Source organism: Arachis hypogaea, chromosome 11 (genome assembly GCF_003086295.3).
Source record: "Arachis hypogaea cultivar Tifrunner chromosome 11, arahy.Tifrunner.gnm2.J5K5, whole genome shotgun sequence".
Classification (NCBI taxonomy): Eukaryota; Viridiplantae; Streptophyta; class Magnoliopsida; order Fabales; family Fabaceae; genus Arachis; species Arachis hypogaea.
The window spans coordinates 112,395,818-112,402,542 of record NC_092046.1 but is presented as its reverse complement, the minus strand read 5'-3'; positions in this window follow the sequence as shown (position 1 = coordinate 112,402,542).

Below are 6,725 nucleotides of genomic sequence, written 5' to 3'. Positions count from 1 at the left end.
TTGGGGGAAAGTATTGATTCAGAAACTTGTCTACTAGCTGCTTCCATGTTTTCAAGCTAGATTTTGGTTGGTTATCTAACCACCTCTTTGCTTGATCTCTTACAGCAAAGGGAAAGAGTAGTAGTCTGTAGACATCCCGGTCTACTCCCTTAGTGTGTACTGTGTCAGCAATTTGTAAAAAGTTTGCCAGGAACTCAGTAAGCTCCTCCTGTGGAAGTCCAGAGTACTGGCAGTGTTACTGCACTAGAATAATGAGCTGATGATTTAGCTCAAAATTACTTACTCCAATGGGGAGTATACTGATGCAAGCAAATTCATCGGTTGAGAATTCCTTCTCGGTAAAGGAGAAATAACCTCGTTGCAAGTATAGTTCTCAACCAACAAGTAATGTTCGATCAAAGTTTACAATTTCTAATCTAAACTAAGAGTAGTTAAATCTCGGGTCATTCTCCCTAGGAATGCAAATGAAACGTTACTTCTTTCGGTTGTGAAGAGAACAAAAGGAGTTTTGTGCAATTAAAGAACAAAAGATTAAAAGAACTAAGCAATGAGCAAAATTGTGATTAATGCAAGCAAAGGTAAATCGGATAAAAACTAGTGAAAATGCTATAGATGCAATAAAGAGCCTTGACTTGGGCATGAGTATCCAAGGAATCCTATCATTGCCATAACCACAACTATGGTAATTGTCATGAGTCAATCTCGCCTAGTTAACCCCAACCATCGAGGAGTAAGTCAAGCAAGCATAATTGACCTTAATCTGTAACTCCTAACCAACTTACCAAACTAGTTGATAAAAGGCTAGCGTCAATGGAAACAAGGGTCAACTAACTACCCAAGAATTACCACTAAATGTCGGACATTATGACTCTAGCATTCTAGGAACTCAAACCACAAGCCAAGGTGGGAAAATCTACTCAAAATTTAGAGTTGACATTTTCACAAACACCTTGTGTGCATAAAAGTAAAGCATGGAAAATTGCAAAGTAAAATATAAGACTATAACCACTATCAACAAAACCAAACATAAACAAGCAATCAAACATAAAGGAAGCATGAAATGTAAAATTCATTAATCAAAACTTCAAGAAACACAAAATTGTAATATGAACAAAGTAACTTGAACCAAGAGAAATTGAAAGTAAAAGTACTTTAATTAAAGAGGAAATTGAAAGTACTTACAATTGAAGAAGTAAAATCAAAGATCAAAGCTTGCTATAAAATGCTACAATGGAAATTGATAAACCCTAAGAGAGCTTTCTACTCTACACTACTCCCACTCCTAATTACTATGAAAACTATCTAAAAATTGCTCCAATGCTTCCCCCCCCCCCCTTTGATAAGTCTTCAATTCTCCTTAATATAGCACTTCCAAACAGCAATTCATCCTTCCAAAATGGGCCAAGAGGCCTCCAAATTCGCGCAGCACATGCCTCATTAATGAAATCACGTGCAGGGACCTGTGCGGACGCACAGACGTGTGCGTCCGCACATGCGGCTGAAAATTGACCTGTGCGTATGCACAGGTGCGTGCGTACGCACACATGGAAATTCTTGCTTGTGCGCGCGCACGCAGGGCTGTGCGCACACACACTTCGCTGTGTGTGCTTTTACTTGTTTTCTTCATGTTTTCTCTCTTGTACATGCTTTCTTCCACTTTTGGCTATCCATTCTTGCCTACAAGGCCTGAAATCACTCACAAACCATATCACGGTATCGAATGACATAGAAGTGGGATTAAATTGCTCTATTAAAGCACAAAATTGCATGTTTTCACATTTAAGATCAAACTATGGATCAAACACAAAAGTATGCTATTTGGGTGCTTAAGCGTGAGTTCGTGTGCTAGAATCCATCCAAATTGAGTTAAAACATACCATCAAATATGGACTCATCATATACTAATACTTCTCCCATAGAAGTTAGGAGTGGGGGCCATATAGGACCCTAAAGTTCTTCTGAACTGTTCATTCCCATTTGTGTTCATGGTGAAGGAATGTAGGAGAGATTGGATATTAAGAAGTAAAAAGGGAGACTAGAATGAAAATATTTTTGTTTTTATTTTATTTATTAATTAAATTCAAAAATAAGAAGGAGATTAAAAGCTAATTAATTAAAAAGATTTGAAAATTAAATGGATGATTTTCGAAAAAGAAGAGAGAGAAAGAGGTGAAAAGTTTTCAAAAATAGAAGAGAGAGGAATTAGTTAGGAAGTTTCGAAAAAGAAGAAAGAGAAAACAAGTAACTAATTAAGAAAGATTTGAAATTAAGATAAGATAGAAGATTTGAAAAAGAGTTAATTTTTTGAAATTTAATATTAGAAAAGATAAGATAAGAATTTGAAGAGATTTTGAAAAAGATTTTATTTTGAATTTTAAAATTTAAACAAGATAAGATAAAGATTTGCAAAATAATTTTGAAAAGATAAGATATGGTGAAGATTTGAAAAGATAAGATTTGAAAATTGATTTTTGAAAAAGATTTAATTTTGAAATTTGAAATAAGATCAGATTTTTGAAATTCAAAGAAAGATAAAAAGATAAGATAAAGATTTGAAAAAGATATGATTTTTGAAAAGATTTTAAAATTAAGATAAGATAAGATAATGATTTGAAATTAAAAATTGAAATTTCTTTTGGAATTTTTGAAAATTTTTTTTTAATAAAGATAAAAAAGATATTTTTTATTTTTTATTTTTGAATTAATGAAGAAAGAGAAAAACAACCAAAAGACACCAAACTTAAAATTTTTAGATCAAAAGACACTTGTTTTCGAAAATTAAGAAGACAAACACCAAAAGACACCAAACTTAAAAATTTTAAGATCAAAACAAGAAAAGAAATAAAAACAACTTGAATACTAAGAAGAACACTCAAGAACAATTCGAAAATTTAAAGAAAATAAAGAACACACAAAGGACACCAAACTTAAGAACTGACACTAGACTCAAACAAAAGACACTATTTTTGAAAATTTTGGGAAAAAGACACCAAGAAAGTTCGAAACTTTGGCAAGAACAAGAACAAAAGACTCACACAAAAGACAAAGATTAATAAAGAAAAGAAAAGGTTTTGAAAAATTTTTGAAAAGAAAACAAAAGACACAAACAAAATAGTAAAATGTACATAATCTAAGCAACAAGATAATCCGATAGTTTGTCAAATCCAAATAATCCCCCGCAACAGCGCTAAAAACTTGGTGCACAAAACTGGCTCCGCAGAATTTGCACAGATAGACCGGCAAGTATACCGGGTCATCCAAGTAATATCTCAAGTGAGTGAGGGTCGATCCCACGGAGATTGTTGGTTTGAGCAAGCAGTGGTTACCTTGTAGATCTTAGTTAGGCAGTTAGAAATTATAGTTTGTCATGGAAAACGCATAAAATAGAATAAATAAATAAAACGTTACTAAATAGGTGGGAAATCAATGGTGTGAGAATGCTTGAAGCTTCGGAGATGCTTTGTCTTTCCGGATTAAATTTTCTTACTATCCACTTCAATAACTTTCTGATTCCTTCAATGGCAGCCGTAAGTGATTAACTCATATCCTCTCATCAAGTTAACCTCCTCCACTATATCAATCCACCATTTTGCAAGTGACTCATGTCCTCTCATCAAGCCACCGCTAGGTTTCTCACTGTAATAGAAGATGAAGCTCTAAGCAATCCACTCCCCTTCATGATCCTACTCAAAGTACCACAGACAATGCAAATCTTCTTGATCAGGGAACGCTACTTCTCAGACTCTAGCCTTAGCGCCACAGAGACGTCACTTACCCACGGTCAACGGGGTTTCATGTCATGTATCCAAAGTTGCCCAGGTACTCTATTGGAATTCGCAATGCAATCTCTAGCTTTGGTTCAACGTTATCCGGGTCAGGACTCGCACGGAACCCATGTAGAACAATGGTGATTTTCATGGGTCACCCTCAATTCATAAGATGAAGAACGAGAATGCATAAGAGAATAGAATCAGATATATTAAACTAGAACAGTAATATTATTGATCTATGAAACTCAGTAGAGCTCCTAACCTTAACCTTAGGAGGTTAGTGACTCATGCTTATAGAAAAGTACAATGGAAAACGTGGAAGTGGGCAAGAGTCCTTAACAAGGGTGAACTCTTGTCTATATATACTAATATGTTAACTAAGAATTATAGAAATAAGATAAACTAGTCTTGTAGTGCGAAAATCTACTTCTGGGACCCACTTGGTGAGTGTTTGGACTGAGCTTGAGTGTCTCCCACGAGCTAGTACTCCTTAGAGGCGTTGAACGCTGCCTTGGGACTCCCTTTTGGGCGTTGGACGCCAGCTGCTCCCCTGTGGGTGCTGGACGCCAGGAATGGGACTAGTGGCTGGCGTTGAACACTAGTTTTGGGCCTTCATTTACAAAAAAAAGTATGGACTATTATATATTTCTGAAAAGCTCTGGATGTTAGCTTTCCATATCCATTGAGAGTTCGCCATTCGAACTTCTGTAGCTCCAGAAAAGCTCCTTCGAGTGCATGGAGGTCAGATCCTGACAGCATCTACAGTCCTTTCTCTGTCTCTGAATCAGACTTCTGCTCAAGCTCCTCAATTTCAGCCAGAAAATATCTGAAATCCAAAAATGTGAATTTTACACTAAAACCTATGAAAATATAATAAAGCTTAATGAAAACCTATGAAAATGTGCCAAACAACTTGGCATTTAGCTTCATGAGAAGTCCTAGGTACCGAGCAACTTGCTCTTCCCTACTTTCCTCTTCCTCATCAGAGGAGGAGTGATCCTCATAATCCATGAATTGCAACAAGGCATTCAAGGGAACTTCTATAGTCTCCTCAGGAGCCTTAGTTACATTCTGATGAGCGGATATTTTATACGCTTTTTGGCATCATTTTCATAGATAGCGAACACTCATTGATGAAGCCGGATTTTCCAAATATAGGCATACTGATAACGGTCGAACAGTAAAGAAAAGGGAATGTGTACTAGACAATAAGTTCATTGTTCCTTATAATCCATAATTATTGCTCAAGTTTGGGTGCCACATAAATGTGGAATACACTTGCCAAACAAGTTATATTAAGTATCTATTTATGTATGTACACAAGGGCAATGACCGCATAACAACTACCCTATACAACACTGGTCATCCGTCAGAAGCCACACAAGTTGTTGACGAAATTAGAAATTACTATGATTGTAGGTACATTTCGGCATGTGAGGCAGTCTGATTTATTTGGATACGAAATCCAAGAGAAAGAACCATTTGTGAGTAGACTTCCATTCCATTTGGAGGATGAACAACTTGTGGTTTATAGTGAAACTTCTAATGTGAATGATATCGTCGAAAGAGCAATATCTCAACTCCATGTTTTTGGGATGGATGGCAGTGGACATGTCATATCTCTATACTCGAAGTCTGACTTATGCTGAGTTTCTAACCAAGTTTGTTTGGAAGGACGATGCTTCAAAGTGGTTTCCTCAAAGGCAAGGCTTCGCAATTGGAAGGTTGACTCATGTATCTGCAGGTAATGATGAGTTTATATTCAATTTTGATCTTATTTATTTGATGATTTAAATTTAAAATCTTAACATCATGTACCCCACGTCTATTTTATTCGATTTATCTACACTAAAAAACAAATGTTCAAATAACTTTCAGCAGTTATAATATATAGATTATACAATTTTAGAATTGTTCTATATTTTTTAGAAAAATTAATCTTATGCGGATGTGTAGCTACATAATAATTGAAATCGCATAACCTAATCCATTTAGCAATTTAAAAGTGGGATTTTAACCAAGTTTTTTGCAGCAAATACCGAAGAATATTAATAACGACTTCTCTTGAATACTCAAAGAGGATGTATGAATTTTTGAGATATAAGAACAGTAGGAGAAACAATTTATGCTATGTATAGAGATGCATGCTTCGTCCTTGGATTATTGCAAGATGACAGAGAATTCATGGATGCAATTAAGGAAGCAAGCTCGTGGGCCTCAGGATCATATGTTAGAAGGTTATTTGTCATTCTATTAACATCCAACAATATCTCAAGACCAGAACATGTCTGAAATAGATAGATGTTGGAATGAACTCTCAGATGATATTTTGTATCGACAGAGAACCGTGATGAACATGAGGGGTGAGTTTTTATAATTGCAATTATAAAAGTTCTCCATTATTGATCATTTTTAGTTTGATTGAATTTTTTATAGTATCGTATAATATGCAGAGTTAACCATGTCAGATGATGAGATTAATCAGATGTGCTTAATGGATATAGACAAGATCTTTCATTCCTATGGTAAAACCTTGAAAGACTATCCTCCTATGCCTTTAGCAACAGAAGTTGATAGTTCTTTGTTAACCGAAAGGATTATCAGGGAAGAGCTAAACTTTAACAGGGATGATTTAAAGAAAAATGCCTTAGACATGTTAGCCATCGCAACACCTGAACAGAAATATGCATTCGATAAAATTGTTACAGTTGTGTATTGTGATGAAGGGTTTTTTCTTTGTGTATGGTCATGGAGGTACTGGAAAAACATTTCTCTGGAACCTTATGTCTGCTGAGATTCGCTCAAGGGGTGATATTATGTTAAACATTGCTTCAAGTGGTATTGCATCTTTACTTCTTCCCAATGGAAGAATGGCACACTCAAGGTTCAAAATATCGCTAAATATAACTGAGGATTCTGTATGTAACATCAGACCTGGTTCCCTTCAAGCAATGC